General features: G+C 33.2%; 1 long non-coding RNA gene across 1 annotated transcript; it reads right to left on the bottom strand.

Annotated features, from left to right (window-relative positions):
- Positions 1-1,861: 1,861 nt before the first annotated feature.
- On the bottom strand, positions 1,862-9,824 carry LOC107842085. The gene is made up of 4 exons (XR_001665601.2): positions 9,757-9,824; positions 4,018-4,068; positions 3,872-3,912; positions 1,862-2,282 (listed from the first exon to the last, which is right to left on the bottom strand). It is a non-coding gene; the product is annotated as an uncharacterized LOC107842085 (long non-coding RNA).
- Between the last annotated feature and the right edge of the window lie 11,697 nt (positions 9,825-21,521).

Genomic DNA, 21,521 nt, shown 5'->3' with positions numbered 1-21,521 from the left:
ACCAAACTAGATGGGTAAATAGTTAGAAATGATGGAAGTTGACCCAAGCAGAATCTGCCAATGTAACATACGCTATTGTAATCTATTAATAAGAGAGGCGTTGATCCGAATAGAATAAAATCAATTCCTTGTCCAAATCTTCTGACTCAGTTTTTGTTTTCTTTATTTTCAGTGTTTTAATTACTTGGGGTAGTTTAGATTTATTAAGTAAATATTTTCTCTATATAAATTGTGTCACTTCTATCTCCTCACTTATTTGTTCACATTTTTCTTTCTTATTTATGCATCTTATTATCCCTTAGATAATTACTAATTAGATAATTGAGTTGCATGTTTATTTTATTAATTTTTTAAATACTTAGTTAATATTAAGTTAATAAAAGTAATTGACCTTTTTGTTATCATATAGAAGACCCCACGTAATATATGACTTTGGCTGGGACCTATATTTATGGACCTTGAAAGGTACCTAACTCCTTCCTTTCAAGGTAACCCGAACCCTTACCCAAATTTCTATTAAAGTAGGCTATTAATTAAATAATGCATAATTAGTTTATAATGATACCCTAACATACCTTAATTTGTTAGGTTGTGAATCTTCTATTTTAAACATTAATTCTGTAGGCGGCAACTCTTCTCTTTTAAACCGTTCGTAAAAGAGTTATCACATCGAATCTCACTTTTCATAAGAAAAATAAGGCTCGACACACATCTAATACATAAAGTAAATGTGTAAAATAACTAGAAGAGACTACAAAGAACCTATCCTAAACCAGTGCAAGAGCACTAGACAAGGAGTAGGGACACCTATAACACAACATCTATGCAAGATCGAAAAGGCAAGAGCTGTAGCTGAGTGATCGACGTAGATGCTATAGAAACTCTAAGTAACTTGCACCATGGATATACCCTTGATTGGAGATATAGTAAGTGTAGCATTAGTACAACCATGCCGGTAATATCATCAACTGACCAGAGTTAGAAGCAAATAGCATCAATAATAAAATAAGGAGAAAGCATAACATCACGTAACGTTCTGGTTCTATATCCCAACTAGAGAATGCTCCGCACTTTATTATTATAGCATCTTTGTGACCTACATATTATTTATCATTTTTCAAATATATTTGTTCTTTGACTATCTATTCCAGCTTACATTTCTGATGACGCTCATACTGTACCCTTGAGTGTAAGCGATCATCATAAGCATAGTAACCCAATGGAGTTGGGGTCGAATCCACAGGGAGTGAATACAAGGATTTCGATGCTTAAGAGTGTTAGAATTTAACTAGGAGTTGACCTGTAATGTGTGGTAAACAAACATAAAAGTAAAAATGGGGGTTTATTTGAATGATTTCAAATTGAATAATTTGTTGTTTTGAGATTACTATTTTGAAGCTAGAAACAATTCGAGATTAATAAAGTGTTGATAGAACTTGGGGTTATTCCTTCCTAGGTGTGGGTTCATGCATGGATATTTGATTATCTATCAAAATTTAGCTAGAAGTCACGGGTAGACTAGATCTAGAGGTATTAGTATCATGTTTTCAATAAGATACCAAATCTCACAAATGGTCTTAATTAACATCCTTATGTCTAAGAGATTCTACTAAATGAACTAATTTAAGTTATTGTTCACACCCATTCCTCACCCATATTTCTTTGTCAAGGATAATATGGGTTCTAAGGAAATTGGGGTTTTTTACCCAAAATTCTTAGTTAAAACATAGAATAAACTCAAAACCCATATAAAATAGCTAATTAGAAGGACAAATAAATAAAACCCATGCACTAATCACAACCTGTTTAAGCATAACCTCAAGAAGAAGAATTAGCTACTCATACATAGAGAAAGTAGAGATATACCCAAATTTCCATCAAATTAATCCATATAAAATAAAGAGAATGTTAAATCCAAGCTTTAGTTTCAATAAAACTTCAATAAAATCCCTAATTCTTCACTTGAGAGTCACTCTAATGTCTTCTTAGCTCAAGAGTAGTACAATAATGTTCAATAATGGTGGAAATGAGATGAAAACCCCTATTTAACCCCATATTCATGTTTGCCCTAATTTACAAAAATGCTACCGTGCTCTTGATCTGCTTGAGAAGATCTAGAGCAGATCCAAAGAAGATTAGGCACAGATGGGGCTATTTTGGCCAATTTGGCCACCTGCTTGAACGGGTGGTCTCCCAACACATCCATATGATCTTTAGGGCTATTTTCCTTTCATGGTTGACCTTTTATTAACTTGATTGGCTTGCTCATCTTCATTTTCAACCTTTACATTCAAAAATAAGCAGAACACATGAGATTAACACCAAATCAATGGAAAAGCATGATAATTTAAGCTTAAAAGGTGCTAATAAGTTATCAAATTGATGACTTATTAATTTTCTCTACTCTTAACTACCTTACTCTTAAAATATCTACAACTCTTAAACTACCAACACCCAAATCCTCTTGGGACTTACTATCATAAGACATCACAATACCACACACCATGAAATTAGAACTCCACCAATTATATCCTACCATAATTAATTCTCTCAAAGAACCATAGATTCTAATCTCTAACCTAATCCACACAAGGGACCACATACTACCTTAGATCCTCCTACGCAATTTAACATAACATGAACATATGCAAGAATATAAAATATAATTACATTTAAGACATATGAGTTAGTGCATGAATGAAAGATGTTCACATTATTTCTTCTTATCTTGCACACCAGTCTTCTCAACATCATCAAAATTATATTGTACTAGCGTGGTACTGGTGTTCCATGAACTTATGATACTTTCAATGCTTAAAACTATGAATATTTATTAGTATGAAGGTTATTTTATTTAGTTATAATATATTTTTGGGTATTTGCAGGCCAAATAGGTTTGGATAATAAAAGTGCTGCTTTTTTGGACTTAGGGCATCAGAAGACCTATTCCATGATCATGGAATATAACCACGGTCATACCATGCTATCATAGATTGAACCAGTAGAGAGACTCTTACGAGATAATCAGACAGAAGCTTATCACAATCATTCACTAATGTCAAAACCGTACAACCTTATTATGGGAAAGAAGTCCTGGAAGCATGGACTGGAAATTAAGTGAGAAGAATATTAGACAATCTACTCTACAACCATGCATTGATGGTACAATCGTACCAAAATATTGTGGAAGAAAGGCTTAGACTTAGAGTTTGTAGGAGTTAAAGTTCAAGAGAATCAGACTACTGTATTGTATGCTCATACCTAGAAGTAGGAACTAGTACTAAGCATTGTACCAGTCATGAACCGAAGATGCCAAAGTCCATGCTAAACTCATGATCACCAAGGACAATCATGGTATCTAACCACGATCATATCTTCCTATCGTCTAAAACAACCGACTCAGCAAATCCTGTTATTTTTAGGATAGGGTTTATTTTGTCTCTAAATAATCTTATTTGGTATTTTGTATTAGTTTACGTTCTATTACTACTTCCAAGACATATTATCGGTTTTGTAAGTACAAAAATCAATTTTGACATTTTTAATTCAAACTGATATATTGGAGTTTTTTTATCTTATTTTTTTGTAAGTTCATAATTATGTTTTCTTATTAGAATTCTTATTATGTTCTTGAAAATTAAAGTACTAAAAACCACAACTAAGGTTGTGGAAACCATGATGTATTAACGAAGTAAGGTCTGAAGTGTGAAGTAATTCTCAATAGGTGTTTATGCATGTATTGTTATTTCCTTGGGTTTGATTACTTTTTGATAATGTATAATGTATGAAATTGACTTATATTTAATCTAGACAAAAGGATGAGTAATAAATAGGAATAAGGGATGAATAACAGAGACTTAGAGCTACCAACCTCTACTTAATAGCTTGAGCTGATAATCTGAGAGAGTTAATCTGGGATCCAAGATAGGGGTTAGTAATGCAAACTCAGAAGAAGAGAAAAATTACTTGAGGATATAGATTAAACAAGAGTGTAAATTTTTTCTAAGTATACATAACCTAATGATTCTGCATATCCAAATTTAGGAGAGATCACCAAGTATGAAAAACCTGCAAAGTTATAAAGTTGTTAGGGAACACAGTCCTATTGCCTCTCTTATACTGATTGCAAATCCAATAAATCAACAACTGTTACTACTGATTTATTTATTTACAAACACCCTTTCTTTTGCTCGAAATTATTATTGATTTTTTAACATACATATTGATTAATATTTTTACATATTTCTTGTGGATTGACCCCAACCTAGTTGGATTCTATATTGGATCAGGGAATAATTTATAATTTATTTAGAGATGTAATTTAGGGATATTAAATTTTAGCATTATTGCTTGGAAATACGGTTATGGAGTTAATTGATTATGTTTGTTGGAGTTGTTAGTTGTTGTTTCCTGATCTTACTTTTATATTGTTTTTAGGGTGCACACTAGCGTATGCCTAACTCTCATAGTCAAGATAATCCCCTGATTCCACTTGATACAAAACTTTAGAGAACTTTGAAAACTAATTAAAGGATGGTTAATAAAGGAGTTCATAATCAAAGAGCCCTTCTTGGGGTAGTTCATGATGATGCTATAATTTTGAATCAGCCACTACCTCAACATAATGGTCAGGAGACTTCAAAATAAATTATTAGTCGATTGATTGCTGAGAAGAATGTTAGGCAAGGAGCTTCCAGACGAGCAATTAGGGAAGAAACGGCTAGGCAAAATAAAGTAAATCATCTAGTTGCACTTGATGAGAAGGAGAGACGGAGAAAGCATAGTGGGCAACAAATTCTATAATAGTATCTCTTCCATTATAAGGTTTATTTGAATATTTGGAGCTGGTGGAAACATGTGCTATTATTCCACCAGAATTGCTTCAGGGACTAATTTGACATCACTTTTGCCATGGTCCATTTGCTTCACTTAAAGAGGGTGTTCTCAGGCCTTCTTACTGATAATGCAGACATGTATGTTATAAACTCTATGTTATTTGCACATCATATAATCTACCTGGAGTAAGTTAAGAGGCGATTACACTAGAATTTTTTTCTTCCTCGCTGAGGATGAGGCTACATTATGGTTGTTGAGCTACATGTAGATCGATTACTACTTGGAATCAGTTGAGGACTTAGCTCTTGGATAGATATTTTCTATATTTTAGTTGAAAGATAAGATATATAACTTTATCCAGTTGTATTTGAAGGCATTATATGAGACTTGATTGAGTTTCAAGAAGAAGATATAGAATGTTTCTAATCATAAGATAATTGGTAAAAACTTTCTTAAGATGTTCTATAAAGCTTTGAATTCTAACACCAAGGTTATAGAAGACCCTATCACTGGTGGGTCATTCACGAGTTTATTTTAGGAGCACACTTCTGAGATCCTATATCAAATCACAAAAAACAACCAAAGTTGGCATACTAGAGATGCAAACAGATTCGTAAGAATTTAAGCAATTGGAGCATCCGCAAAGCAACAAGTGTTAGATGATTTGGTAGCTTAGTTAATACAGCTGAAGACTAAGATTTGGTTGCTTATGAAGTAATTTACAATAGTAGAAGTGAAAAAGATGATTGCAATTAGTTTATAAGGTAAGGCACCTAAGTATGAAGATTAAGATTCTAAAATAAAGGCAAAGTATCTAGACAGAGAGGTGGCAGGTTTCTGAACCAAGGGATAAGGGTCTAACTCAAACAATTAGGACTCTAGGCAAGGGAATCATGGTTAGAACTATTATGGAGATAACAATTACAACTGGTAGGGATATAGAGATAGGAATAGGATAAAGATGATGATTAGAGGAGAAAGAATGACTGCAAGGATAATAATGGCCTTTATGTTCCACCTAGAAATCATGATGCAAGCTCAAACAATTCAAGTATGAAAGACATGCTTGCAAAGGTTGTGAAAGCGATAGAGAAAATGAAATACTACCTTAAGGAGATTAAGAAAGATATTTTAGGAATGAATGAGAAGGTTAAATTATATGCTACTACCACAACACATCTTGAGAAATAATTTGGTCAGATGCCCATCATGTTAAATCAACGTCAACAAGGGTACACTTTTCAGAAACACCATCTAAAATTAAAAAAATAAAGGTCATTTATTGGATATTACAACTAGGAGTGGTAAGATGACCACTGAGTCACAAATTCCCATGATTGCTAAGATTGAGGTAGTACCTGTGATCATCAATAATGAGAAAGTTATCAAATCTAAAGAATTAGTGATATATGATGATACACTTGAAAAGCCTCTAGTTTATAACCATGAGTCAAAGGCAAAAAAGAGGAAGGACAAGGTGTTTTTGAAAGTATTGTCTCCAATTCTACAACCTCCTTATCTTCTTCTGCAAAGACTAAAGAAGATAGTTGAAGAGGGGAAAGTACCAAGAGTTTATTCCATACGAAAGAAGTTGTTAGTGAATATCCCTCCTATTGAGGCTCTAGAACAAATGCCAGGTTATGCAAAATTTATAAAAGATTTTGTGATAAAGAAGAGGACAATGATTTTTAAGCCCATTGACAATATGAACCATTGTAGTGAAATAGCCTCTAGATCTTTGGTTATGAAGAAAAAAAATCTTGGAGTGTTCACGATCCCATTCATAGTTGCGTCTTTCAACTTTGCAAAAGCTTTGTATGATTTAGGTGTTAATAATTTGATGTTGCTAGCAGTTTATAGACAACTGGGTTAGGTTTTCTAAATCAACTTTGATGGGACTTCTCATGGTAGACCGCACTGTAAAGAAGTCGGTGGGAATCTTGTGTTATGTTCTGGTGAGGGTTGCATCCTTTATCTTCCTAACTTATTTTGCCATCCTTGACTTTGAGGTTTCTATTATCTTGGGGAAACTATTCCTTGTGATTGGGTTTGCATTGGTTGATATGGAGACGAGGTAAATAAAGTTTTGATTGAATAATGAATAGGTTACCTTTAACGTATGCCAATCCATGAAGCAGACAAAAGATATGCGGGTGATTTTTGTGATCTATATAGTTGATAAGGATATATTAGTATTTCCAATTGAGGAGAGACTTAGAGTCGAGGCCCTTGCAACAACAATTATGAATTTTGAGATTGATAATATTAAGAGTTATGATGAGATTATTAGGGGACTTGAAGGTAGGGGTTCATACAGTTATACATCGAGAAGAGATATCTTGATTTACAGAATAGAGTGACCCTACCAGCTAAGACTTCTATTGATGAGCCTCTTATCTTGGAACTTAAAGCTTTTTCTTCTCATCTTCATTACGCATTTTTGAGAGATAACAATATATTATTAATTATTATTGCAGCTGATTTGGTAAATTAACAAGTTGAAACTTTGGTGTCGGTATTGAAGTGGTCCAAGAGGTCCATTGGATGGTCCATTGCTGATATCATTAGAATTTAGCCTGGAATTTGCATGCACAAAATAAAACTTAAGTTAGATTATGTGCCTAGTCCTGATCATTAATGGAAATTAAATTTGCCTATGCAAAAGGTGGTGAAGAAAAATATCATCAAGCACTGTAGATAGTAAATAGGTGAGCCCAATCCAATATTTACCAAAGAAGGGTGAAATCATTGTGGTTCCAAATTTGAAAAAGAGCTTATTACTATAAGGCCATTCACTGGTTTGCATGTTTGCATGGACTATAGAAAGTTGAATGCATTAACTAAGATTGATCAATTTTTGATGCCTTTTATAGATCTAGTGTTAGAACATCTTGGTGGTAGAGGATGGTATTATTTTCTTGATGATTTTTTAGGTTACAATCAAATTCTATTACTCTCGAAGACCAAGAGAAGACCACTTTTACTTGTTCATATGGGTCTTTCACATTCAAGAGGATGCCTTTGGGTCTGTGTAATGCATCCACAACCTTTTGGTGTTGTATGATGGCTATATTTTTTGACATGGATGAGGAAACTATTGAGGTATTCATAGATGACTTATTGATTGTTGGTGATTTATTTAAGGATTGATTGGCACATCTTACTAGTGTTTTGAGAAGATGTGAGGATTGTAACTTGGTTCTATATTGGGAGAAGGGTCATTTCATGGTTAAAGAAGGAATAGTGCTTAGCCACAAGATTTCAAAAAAGGAAATTAAAGTTGATAAGGTAAAGATTGAGGTGATTTAAAAATTACCTCCACCAATTTCTATGAAGGGTATTCATACCTTTTTAGGGCATCCTAGTTTCTATCAAAGATTTATCAAGGACTTTTCTAAAATTATAAATCCTTTGTGCAAGTTATTAGATAAGAAGGTGAAGTTTGTATTAATTTTATCTAATTTATATCAAATCTTCTAGCTTGGCTAGATGGGATAGCCGAGTCATTCCTATTTTATTCAAATAGCAGATTGGTAATGCATGTATGAAGGTATTTGAGTGCCTAAAGAGAAGTTGATTTCATCTCGTATTATTATATTTCCTAATTGGTCCTTGTCATTTAAGGTTATGAGTGATGTTAGTGGCATGGCACTAGATCCAATCCTAGGCAAAAGTGAGAAAAGATCTTACATCCCATCTACTATGCTATTAAAGCACTTGACCCTACTAAAAAAATTACATTGTGACTGAACAAAAGTTTCTTGTTGTGGAGTTGGAATTTGAGAAACCTCAATCTTATTTTCTTGGTAAAAAACTGATTATGCATATTACAAAAGCAGGATACAAAACCAACGTTGATTCATCGGGTACTTTTATTGCAGGAATTTGACTTTGAGGTCAAGAACCAAAAGGGGACTAAGAATTAAGTGGTTGATCACTTATTGTGCCTTGAAGAAGAGGCCATGCTAAAACTGAAGGATGAGCATGAGATTGATGATGCTCTTTTGGATGAACATGTATTAGCTACATCGCAAAATTTGATCACTTGGTTTGCAGACTTTAAGAATTATCTAATGTGATGTGGTTATTGAAGATTTGTCATTTCAACAATCTAAGAAGTTTATGCATGATGTGTGAAAATTCATTTTAGATGAGACATACTTGTTCTGAAATTATGTAGATAGAGTAATTCAAAAATATGTTCCCAAGGTTGAGATGATGAGTGTCTTAGAGGCATGTCATTCATCACCAATTTGAGATAATCATATTGATGCATGGATTGAGTACAAAATTTTGCAATATGGATATTATTGGCCCATCATTGAGAAAGATTCACATAACTATGCAAGGGTTTGTGACTAATGTCAAAGGCAAGGAAACATCTCGCAAAGGCAAGAACGTCCAATGAGCATTATTCTTGGATTGAGTTGTTTAATGTATGGGGTATTGACTTCATGGACCATTTGTTATCTCTCATAGTATGAATTATATTTTGGAGGTTGTTAACTTTGTTTCAAATGGGTGGAGGAAGTTGCTCTTCCAACAACAAAGGGAAGAGTATCATAACATTCTTGAGAAAGAATATATTTTCTAAATTTAGGACACCAAGGGAAATTATCAGTGATGGAAGCTCTCACTTTTGTAATCATCTATTCAAAAACTTTCTTGAGAAATATGATGCAAAACAAAATGGGGCAACACTTTTCCATCCTCAGACAAGTAGGCAAGTTGGGGTCTTTGATTGTGAGATCAAGTCTATTTTGGAATATTCTAGACATATAACACCCATCTGCGAAATCTCTAATATCACAAGATCCAACATAAGTTTGAAATAAAACTTGGACAAGGATCCCAGTAGATCATAAAAGAAAGAAACATTGAAATCAAAAAATCAGGCCTTCCGGAAAAGAGAAGGCTCACCAACTGCAACTTCTGACACACACGGATCTACTGATGTGTGGGACCGCAGAACTGTGCCTCAGATCCTGAAATATAAAGGGTAATACAGATGTACTGGTATGCAGAGCAATCTAAAATAATGAATTTATATATATAACATAGGTGAGAGCAAGTCATAAAAAAATGTACATGAAATAATTTAAAAACACATGGGAAAATGTTAAATGATCTTAAAACAATCTTATCAATGCAATTCTAATCTTTGTATTACTTCTGAGTTAGGTGGTATACCCTACATAGCTGCTACCCCACGGGCTATATGGAATCCGCCCTTAACTCGGTGGCCAAGACCCCAACCCAAGTTGCCACAAGAATTGGAGTATCTAAATCTGCTACACCCCATGACCGTCGCCAGCGTACAATAATATTATACCCTTATCGGCAAAACACAATTTCGGACAATGAGTTTTATGGCACATGCCTTCTTCGGGCAGCAACCTAACATCTCTTAAGCCCTTTTTTAGTATGCTATAAACATGTATCTTTCTAAAATCAAATTCTAAAAATTCTAAGCAAAAATCTATATTTTTAATCTATTATAAATCTGCTATGGCATTATCTGAATTGGTAACATCACACTGACTTGCAAGTCATATTTCTGAGCCATAAGATATCATGCATAATTCTTTCATTTAAAAAAATATTCAGACCAATAAAGCATTCAAACAGTATAAGAGAATTCATGTTCAAAACATAAGTCCAAACCATACAAAGATTCATATCTTTTCAACAATTCCAACAAGTGGTGGTCAATTTCTCAAAACATTCCTGAAATTCCTTCAGTTATCACATTTAGCATTTAAATCATGATTATATCCCCCTCTCCAATTCTTAATCATCATAAAATTCATAAAAATAATAAAACTCTTGATTCATTCTTTAAATCATGCAATTTAGGAATCCATAACTTGCAAATTAAGTAGTAACACAATGAGAGGGGAAAAGATTCAATAATTTATGCTCTCAATTTATATTTCAAGACTTCAACACATACATACATATATACTAGTCAAATCACTTTCAAGGGAAGGCCTAAAGACCAAAACAATATTATCAAGGGCTTCAAAACATGATTCTAGTTGTAAATCCAAAACCCTTTTGTAAGTTCATAATTTCTAAATCTTTAACATGATTAAGAAGAGTTTACTATGCCCATGTAGTTTTAGAAAAACCCCACGTACCTTAGATTTCATAGTTAGAAGAATAGAATCCGAATCTTAATCAGTTTTCTTGGAATTCTTGATCCTAGAGATGAGTTCTTGATCTTTGAGGAAGGAGTTCGGGTTTTTATTTTGAGAGGAAGAGTGAATAATAGGCAATTTTGGCTTGTTAGGGCTGAAATTCTATGTTATAGATGGATTTTGGGTGATGAAAAGTGACCAAAATGCCCCAAGATCCATTAGAAACTGAAATAATACGTAAAATAGCTTTATATTCGTGTTAGATTTCATGTCAGGGAACATTCGACGTGATGCGTCAAGATCGCATTGGCCTACTATCTCAAATGAAAAATGCCATAACTTTACATTCAGTTATCAGTTTTAGGCAAAATTGGTATCGTTGGAAATCTAATTCAATTATCTACAATTTGACAGGTCTTGGGATGAAAAATTCTATGTTTATCAAAAGTTAGATACATTTAAAGTAGACCCTTATCGAATCGAATGTCAAACTTTGGATGAATGAATGACTCTTAGCTCAACTTTTCTCCAAGTGATCTTTATGAACACTTTTCACCTCATAATCACTCCATCTACTAGGAGAAGGATCATTACACATAAATTTAAATATAAATCATAGAATTAGAGCTTAAGCACGTAGGAATGACAGTTCAATTTCTAGCTCAAAAATGCAGGGTGTTACAAAACTGAAGCATATAGGAAGATCCCTAAATCTTGCCTAATTCACTATAGAGAGTCCCAGAGTTAGTATGAATATTTGAAAAGTACGAGTTGGGGTGGATGGCGAAGCCACTCCTAAACTATAATCTCGAGATGGTGAAGGAATTCTATGCCATGTATGCAACAATAATTAAAAACATGACTCCCTCGAATAAAGATAAGGAGATGATAAAGTAGCCCTAACTGGAACATGGTCCGAGTTTGAGATCATGAGATCGATATATCAGTCAAGCTATTTCTAGAGTCTTATTTGGTGATACTTTTGAGATAGTTGAAGAGACTCTGGAGTATGTTTTTAAGTGAAAGATTTGAAAAGGGTAAAAAAGTTAAGCATAAATGACAAAGTTATACCCTACAAGTGGTTGGTGGACCACATTGCAAAATCTAGGAAGAATGCAGTCTGGGTTGATGGATCGATGATATATAAACATACTTGGAAATTCACAGCCATGGCTTAGTGGTCAATTAAGCGACAATACATTGCATATACAATGAATAATAACACATTGGGTGCAACCAATGCATGCCTAGTCACAACTTTTATGGTGGAGCTAGAGACAAATATTTTGTGAAATATTATGAAAGATATTCGAGATAGAGTATTGCAGTTCAGCACCACCTTGTATTTTTTGTCTCTGTTTGCTTAGTTAATTCATAATTCATAGTTGCCATCTATTCAGGCAGTTGACAGGTTTGTCAGTTCTACAAAAAGTGTGGATATATATTAAGGACCGTAAAATTTGATAGCTCTAACTTGCGATCTATTATCGAATGTGCCAGTATAGGAGGCGGAATGGAGTGCTTTATCTAGTAAGATACAGGCATCTGATGTCGGTGCATCTTCTTGTTTTTCTTTAAAGTGGCTTGCAACATATTTAGGTGCATGTTAGTTAGTACCTACAGACTATACCTTGATCTACAACTCAACTAGAGCAGATTATACGGAATCAGTTACTGCGTGATACATAAATTTAAAAGTCGAAGGTAGGGTTAAAGCCCTACAAGTGGATGAGATTAAGGCTATGATACGAGTGGTTTAGACCCATTTTGATAGATTTGAGAGTTGGACGGTGGATAATATAGAGAAATTCTAGGTTCTCGACATGAGCACAGTTATGAAGGATTTGGCTAACATAATAAAATAGCGAAGGAGCTCACGGAGTGGACAATCCAAGTTATACAATCTTCACCTCCTCCTATACCATCCTTGATAAATCTTGTCGTAGATATGGATTCTTCAGTTCCCAACTTTTATACTTAGGATCTGGTGGTTGGGGGTGATGACACAAATATAGATAAGATTAGAGATGTAAGATCGTTAAAATTTTTATTATTTTATTTTTGACCTTCTCATGTTTGAAATATCAATTTTTTACTTGAATTATATTTAGGGACGTTAAAAAGGTAATTTGGAAAGGTTTTAAAATTTTTAGAAAAGGTTCAGGTCAATTTGGAACATCGAGGCAGTAAGACTCTATGTTATCGCCGTGTCACAGAGGCCACCCTTTATGATATTGGCGTGAAATGGAGGATAGTCTCCAAGATATTAGCGTGCCACACCAAGGCATAATTTTTTTCCAGTCTTATTTTTTTCACTAAGGGGTGAGGGGATTTTGGGCTTTTCACATTTTAACTACTTTTAAAAATAAAATAGTTCCATTCCCATCAGTTTTAATAGATAAAATTCACCTATTTCACTCTCAAACATAAAACCCAAGAACATTCAAGGGTTTTATTGTGCATTCATCATCCGGGCTCCAAACTTCAAATTGATTACAAATTCTTGTGTGTTTCAGACATATATCTTTTTCCCAAACTTTAATTTTATATTGTGACATTTAATTGATAGATTTTTGTGTGATTTAAATTGTGGGTTTGAACTTGGGTTGAGGTATTTTGATTGTTATTGATTTAATTACTTGTCCATGATTTGGATTGATTAGTCATGCTTTAAATGAGTGTTTTGGGACTGAATTAGTACTTTAATTAATTGGTTGGAATGGAGAACATGGGTTTCCACAAACTAGATAAATTTTGGCTTAGAATTGCATTTGAACCTCAACCCACTTTATGAATTTGATTTAAAATATGGAAAATTGCATGGTTCAATATGTTTTTAAACTCAATGCATTGCATTAATGGATAAATGGTTATTTAAATGGATTTAGATGGCCTTGGTTGCCATGGATTGGATTTTAATGGAACTTGAGGAGTCAATGTGGTTGTGTGAATTGATTTGGCATGTGTGATTTAGCTTGCAAGCATATTGGTATGATGATACCAAGTATTTAATGCCTTAATGAAAGACCCATAGATTAATGGTTGGAATTATGTGCTAAATATTTTTAATTTAGTCTTAAAGTGGGTTGTGTAGCTTGCTGTAAAAGGTGGAGGTCCCGGGAGAACCGATACTGGAAACCACGTTTATTGGCATAAGGGTCTTTATGATTGTGTGCCTAGTTCACACACTATATATATTTTTTTGGAATGGTTGGGGCCTCGGTTGCTTTGGCCCTTCCTTAGATTTCTCCAGTTCATGTAGATAACATGTATTGGGGCCCTTTCAATAGAGAGAGTTAAACCCATATAGTCCATTTTGGGTTGTTAAAGCTTGGTATTAGAGCTAGTTTTAGAGTCGTTGGGTGTCCACAAAGTCGTGTTGAGTAGAGTCCTTTTTATGAGTGTGTAGCATGCCACACTTATAAGGAGGAGGCCATAAGATATTTAAGAATGTTTCCCTTTCTTGTGTTCTATTTTTGGGTTATAGAGTCTAGTGTCAAGAAACTTCTCTAACTCCTAGCTTCCTCACAGTTCAGATCATGCCTCCCCAAAGATTTTATATTAGTAGAAACTCTACTGGAAACTCTATCCTACCTGAGGATAATGTAGAGAGGACTAGCCCTATGTAAGAAGTGTTGACCAGGTCTAAGGTCCTTGCTCTTAATTATGTTGTATCACATGGAGTTCCACCTATCCCTACTAGTCCTTCTTAATATTTTTGAGGTGGTTATACTTATAACCAGCTACCTCAGAGGGGAATCTCTAATGTGAAGTTCTAATGTATATTCATTTGCTTACTTGGTTGGTGACATATCATTCTCATCAGTTAAATCATATTGGTTCTGTTGCTCCTTCATCTGAGGTCACTTAGGTTGGCCAGTTCATGAGGTTGAATCCCCTAACCTTCACAAGATCTCGGGTTGATAAGGATCCTCAGGGGTTTGTGGATGAGATGAAGAAGATTTTCAGGGTGATGCATTCTACTAATTTTGAAGGTATGGTGTTTGTTGTATATCAGCTAAAAGATATAGTTTCTTAGTGGTATGAGGAGTGGCAGTAGTTTAGGGGTAATGATACAGAGTCGACATTATAGGATTAGTTTTTAGGTGCCTTTCTTGATCATTTCTTTCCTTAGGAGTTGAGAAAAACTAAGGTTGAGGAGTTCGTTAATATGAAGCAAGGTAAGATGAGTGTGGAAAAGTATGTATTGAAATTTTAGCAGTTGACTTGATATGCTCATGAGTTGGTGTCTATCCAAAGATATCTGGAGACTTGGTATTGGAGTGTAAGGCTGCAATTATAAACAATGATATGGACATCTCCAGACTTGTAGTTTATATGCAGCAGATTGAGGATTTCTATATGATTTAAATTATGGGTTTGAAATTGGGTTGAGGGATTTTGGTTGTTATTGATTTAATTACTTGTCCCATGATTTGGATTGATTATTCATGTTTTAAATGAGTGTTTTAGGGACTGAATTGGTACTTTAATTAAATGATTGGAATGGGGAACATGGGTTTCCCCAAATTGGATAAATTTTGGCTTAGAATTGCATGAACCTCAACCCACTTTATTAATTTGATTTAAATTGTGGAAAATTGCATGGTTTAACTTGTTTTTGAACTCACTGCATTGGATTAATGGATAAATAGTTATTTAAATAGATTTGGAAGGCCTTGGTGGCCATGAATTGTATTTTAATGGAACTTGGGGGGAGTCAATGTGCTTGTGTGAATAGATTTAGCACAGGTGATTTATCTTGCAAGCGTATTGGTATGATGATACAAAGTGGTTAATGCCTTAACGATTGAACTCTGAGTTAATAGTTGGAATTATGTGCAAAATGGTTTTAATTTGGGCTTAAAGGGGGTTGTGTAGCTCTCCGTGAAAGGTGGAGGTCCCGGGGGGATCGATACTGGAAACCACGTTTGCCGATGTAGGTGTCTTCATGACTGTGTTCATAGTTCACAAATTTTATATATATATATATATATATATATATATATATATATGGAGACTCGATGGCTTTGGCTCTTTCTCAGATTTCTCTGGTTCGTGCGGCTAACACGCACTGGGCTTTTTCAGCAGGAGGAGCTGAACCCATATAGCCCATGGGTGTTATTAGGATGATGTAAGATACACAGTCCAGGATAATGATTTTAAATCTCATGCTTAAACTTTGTTTCCTATCCCGACATCTTATATATATATATATAATCAGTGAAATAACTATCATCATACCAATAGTATGGATCATTATCACTATCTACCTATGAATGGTCATGTATAGATCATTGTTCTTGAATAAGATGATCTATAATTGTTTCAAGAATTTTTTCTTGTAAATCTTTATTTAATTTTATCACTTTTAAAATAGTAATTAATGTTTTTTCATTTAAGAAAATTATATAATAACTTATTAGGCAGTATAAAGTATGTATTTCTTTAACTTAGCCTTAGATCTTTTTAACAAATAAACCTGTGTATTTTTTAAAGCTTGATCTCTATCTTGTGCTCTAAGTAGTAGCTTCTCTACTTCGTTAATTCTAATTTTCACAAGATTATTCGAAGTACATTCTTAGCTGTTTCCTTTAAATGTTCTGTAAATGTATGACTTACCTTCATAGCTAATTAACCCGTTTAAGATACTTTCCTTGACGTGATTTGTTGATGATCCTGACTGTATTAGGATTATTTGTTTGTTCCAGTCGCATCCGTTGAAGAATCTTCTTGAAACTTCTATAACATTGTTAGAATCCTCAGTATTAAATCTTTTAGAATTGTCTTTCCTTATGGAGTTTCTCCCATAGTCTATTGAGAGTCTTTGACTTGAGGTGGAAGAACTTCCTATTTCTATTGGTTTTCCCACATGAATTTCATATTCAGTAGGAATATTTGGTTGTTGAGTTTCTGCTTCAACTATTCTGGCTATTCCTGTGTATTCTTGGTCAATTTAGACCATACTTTTATTTTTATAGACATTTCCATAATTTGAATTGGTAACCATATATACAGCTTGATAATGGAACATGAACATCTCAAGAGAAAGGATGAAGATAGCTCTTCAATGTCAGATGAGATGTAACTTACAGCTGTAAAACAAAGACAATAATAGAAGAGAAGACATAAAACAAAAGCAATTACGTCAAAATAAGTGTCGGCACTAAATGACAAAAATGATAGAAGAAATTGGACCCCACGGTCCAAAAAGAAGCCAATCAGGAGAAAGAAGAATCTTATCTTGATAGGGGACTAAAGCCACATAGTTAAATCTACCTGGTTACTAAACTAATTATGAGAAGACCATATAAAAATATTCAGGCTTTTAGAGAAGTCAAAAGAGCTCTAAATAGTAACTATTTAGAATATAAAAGATTAAGTGAAACAAAAGAAGACCCTGATAGATTAAATTATTTAATTACTTTGATCTCTAGTATTGAGGCAAAATTAATAATACATTTAAAGTCTAGACCACTCTCATTATAATAAATATAAATAATTCATAATTTTATATTCTCTATAGGTACTTAGTAATATATAATATGTATAAAGGTATAGAGCAGATATGAAAACAAATTTTTCTTATGCTAATATGTTCATGAAATGGTAGAGTTTATGAATATACCTTTCGACTTTCTTTTATGTTAGTTGTATCAACACCATAGTGCTTCTCCTTATGGCTATGAAGAACTTTTTAGCCTATTATGACTCACTATCTCAGGCTACTACTCCGTCCTTCCTCCGTTAAGGCTAAAGATCGCAACCTTCATTTTTTACCAGCACAAAGATTGGCAAAGGATATATGAAACAAATTTTTTATTTCTTGAACAAATTACAGCATAGGAAAAATCTTTAATCAGATCTTCCTTATACTTACATACACAATATTTATTACCTTTCCCTGAAGGGAGAGATGTCTCTTACTCACTCATGTAGAAGATACCTAGCATTTTTCTAAGAAAGACAATATTCAGAGAAAATGTAGTCTGTCTTCTATGGGTTTCTATCTATCCTTTTATAGTTACAAGGAGGGCTAGATTTATAATATTTATTTTCTATAGGGTCATCTTTATAATAGACTTTTTGATTCTAAGACTTCATAAGTTTCTCCACATGTTTTTGGAAGATTGTAAATTAGTTTTGTAAACTTCAGATATTCTTCCTCCTTTGAATGGATTTTTCCTACCTGAAAAGAAGAAATAAACTATTTTTCTGATGAAAAGTTAGTCCTTTTCTTTATATCTCAGAAGTTTTTTCAGTTTCTACTGATTTAACTACTTCAGAGAATTTTCTCTATATTTGTGCTCGGCGTTTGGCTTCTTCCAAAGGTTCAGCCATCGGCATATCCATCGAGATGTTTTTGCCACTAGGTGCTAGTGGGACATCTCCTGCCACTTTGTTAGGGAATTTTTAAGAAAGAATACTTTGAATAATCTTGTGAAATCTAGAATTAACGAAGTAGAGAAGCTACTACTTAAAGCACAAGATAGAGATCAAGCTTTAAAAAATACAAAGGTTTATCTGTTAAAAAAATCTAAGGCTAAGTTAATGAAATACATACTTTATACTGCCTAATGAGTTATTATACTATTTTCATAAATGAAAAAACATTAATTACTATTTTAAAAGTAATAAAATTAAATAAAGATTTACAAGAAAAAATTCTTGAAAAAATTATAGATCATCTTGTTCAAGAACAATGGTCTATACATGACTATTTGTATGTAGATAGTGATGATGATCCATACTATTGGTATGATGATGGTTATTTCATTGGTTAATTTATTTCACTGATTAAGTGAATAAAAATTTCGCATGCACACCCTGTTTGCGAACATCTTCATTTTATTGCTCTCTTCTTATGGAGAAAATCCATTAGAAAAATGGAATAACAACCATGAAAAAACAGTTTTAATTCTTAAAGATCCTAGTATCATAATAAGAGTTAAACCAATGCTTTATAATGAAGAAGATAAAACTAAATTTAAAATTCAGATATAAGAACTCCTTAATCTAAAATTAATAAGAGTAAGTAAAAGTCCTCACAGTAGTCCTGCATTTATGGTAAGAAATCATGCAGAACAAAAAAGAGGAAAAGCTCGAATGGTTATTAAATATAAAGAGCTAACTTTTTTATTCTAAGACTCCATAAGTTTCTCCATATGTTTCTGGAAGATTGTAAATTTGTTTTGTAAACTTCAGATATTCTTCCTCCTTTGGATGGATTTTTCCTACCTAAAAAGAAGAAACAAACTATTTTTCTAATGAAAAGTTAGTACTTTTTTCTGATATCTCAGAAGTTTTTTCAGTTTCTACTTATTTAACTACTTCAGAGAATTTTCTAACCTTTGTGTTAAAAATGGAATCATTTTAAGTCAAAAGAAAGTTGAAATAAGCAAAAATAAAATAGAATTCTTAGGAATGATAATTTCAAAGCAACATTCGATTGAGAATAATTAAGAAAAATCAAGGAGGAGTAGATTTACAATATTGATTTTCTATAGGGTCATCCCTATAAATCTATTTATTTATCTTTTAGTCCCCTATCAAGATAAGATAAGATTCTTCTTTCTCCTGATTGGCTTCTTTTTGGACCGTGGGGTTCTTCTATCATTTTTGTCATTTAGTGCCAACACTTATTTTGACGTAATTGCTTTTTCTTTATGTCTTCTCTTCTATTATTATCTTTTCTTTACAGTTGTAAGTTGCATTTCATCTGACATTGAAGAGCTATCTTCATCCTTTCTCTTAAGATGTTCATCTTCCAGAAATTTGCATGCCATGGTCCATGATTTTGGAGTGGCTGAAAATTGATGAGTTAAGTTTTTACTACTATCAAATAATTAGTAATAGTATGTTTCAAACTCACACGTATATTCTTAGATGTACTTCATTTTACAAATTGCAGCTTTTTTAGCCATTCTGTCGCTAGTATCCCTTGTTTTTCTTTTCCTTTAGAACTGATATACCGATGGCCGAACCTTTGGAAGAAGCCAAACACCGAGCATAAACATAGAGAAAATTCTCTGAAGTAGTTAAATCAGTAGAAACTGAAAAAACTTCTGAGATAGCAGAAAAAGGACTAACTTTTCATCAGAGAAATAGTTTGTTTCTTCTTTTCACGTAGGAAAAATCCAGATAGCTCTTCAATGTCAGATGAGGTGTAACTTACACCTGTAAAGAAAAGACAATAATAGAAGAGAAGACGTAAAACAAAAGCAATTACGTCAAAATAAGTGTCGGCACTAAACGACAAAAATGATAGAAGAAATTAGACCCCATGGTCCAAAAAGAAGCCAATCAAGAGAAAGAAGAATCTTATCTTATCTCTTATCTTATCTTGATAGGGGACTAAAAGAAAAATAAATAGATTTATAGGGATGACCCTGTAGAAAATAAATATTGTAAATCTATTGTTCACCGGATGCGACTGGAACAAACAAATAATCCTAATACAGTCAGGATCATTAGCAAATCACGTCAAGGAAAGTATCTTGGACGGGTTAATTAGCTATGAAGGTAAGTCATACATCTACAAAACATTTGAAGGAAATAGCTATTTGTATCTCTTGTTTTGTTGTTAATTTATTAGGAAATTCTATTATTTTCTTTGAAATATGAGCTTGTAGCTCGATCCCATTTTTTGAAATTATCATTCCTAAGAATTCTATTTCATTTTTGCTTATTAAAAGTGCCACTTGTATATCTACATATTTTATTTAAATTTGTTTGTAATAATGCCCCCCAATGATAATCAGAGGCGTCAGTTTGTAAAACCAAAAGCTCGTCTGGTCTGAATCCATTTTTTACTAAAATAAGGAATCTTTTTATCAACTCCTGTGGCACTGATATTAAAATTCCTTAATTTTTCCACCGCTATGTAGTTAACTGTAGGAAAATATACTTGGCCATCTTGATATTCCCTAGCTATGCTGAAGAACCTACAATAAACTGCTTCGTTTCTGGTAAAATTCTTGATTGCACTTGTCAGATGTATGGGCAATCCTTCTAGTTCAGATAAATCTGGTTTGGAATAAACTCAGTCTATATATATATATATATATATAAGAATGTGCGCATATTGTTTTCGAATGGTTTTGGACTGATTCGATTATGGCATTATTTTATCCCTTCCCTAAGATACATGCTAAAGCTCACCCCACTAACTGTCCCTAGAGGCTACATTGTTTCATAATGTAGGGTCCAAAGGCACTTCTTTATCCCCTATGTAGCGTTAGGTGGATTAGCATGTTGGTCGAGTAGCTATGAAGTGGTGAGCATTTATTCTTTGGCAGACCTTATCATTTCCATATTCTTTTATTTTGACTTAATACTTTTGGATTATTTTGGTCATGGTCGAGCATATCCCGACCTGTTTGATATTCTTATTTTAGAGGCTATTGTGGGTAGATCTCGGTTGGATGGTTATTGGTTAACTCTTAGCTTTCATAAAGTTATCTATTCATTATTATTATTATTATTATTATTATTATTATTATTATTATATAATTAGATTACACATTTATTATTATTATTATTATT

This window comes from Capsicum annuum, chromosome 9, assembly GCF_002878395.1.
Source record: "Capsicum annuum cultivar UCD-10X-F1 chromosome 9, UCD10Xv1.1, whole genome shotgun sequence".
Taxonomy (NCBI): Eukaryota; Viridiplantae; Streptophyta; class Magnoliopsida; order Solanales; family Solanaceae; genus Capsicum; species Capsicum annuum.
This window is presented reverse-complemented; position numbering and strand designations above follow the sequence as displayed.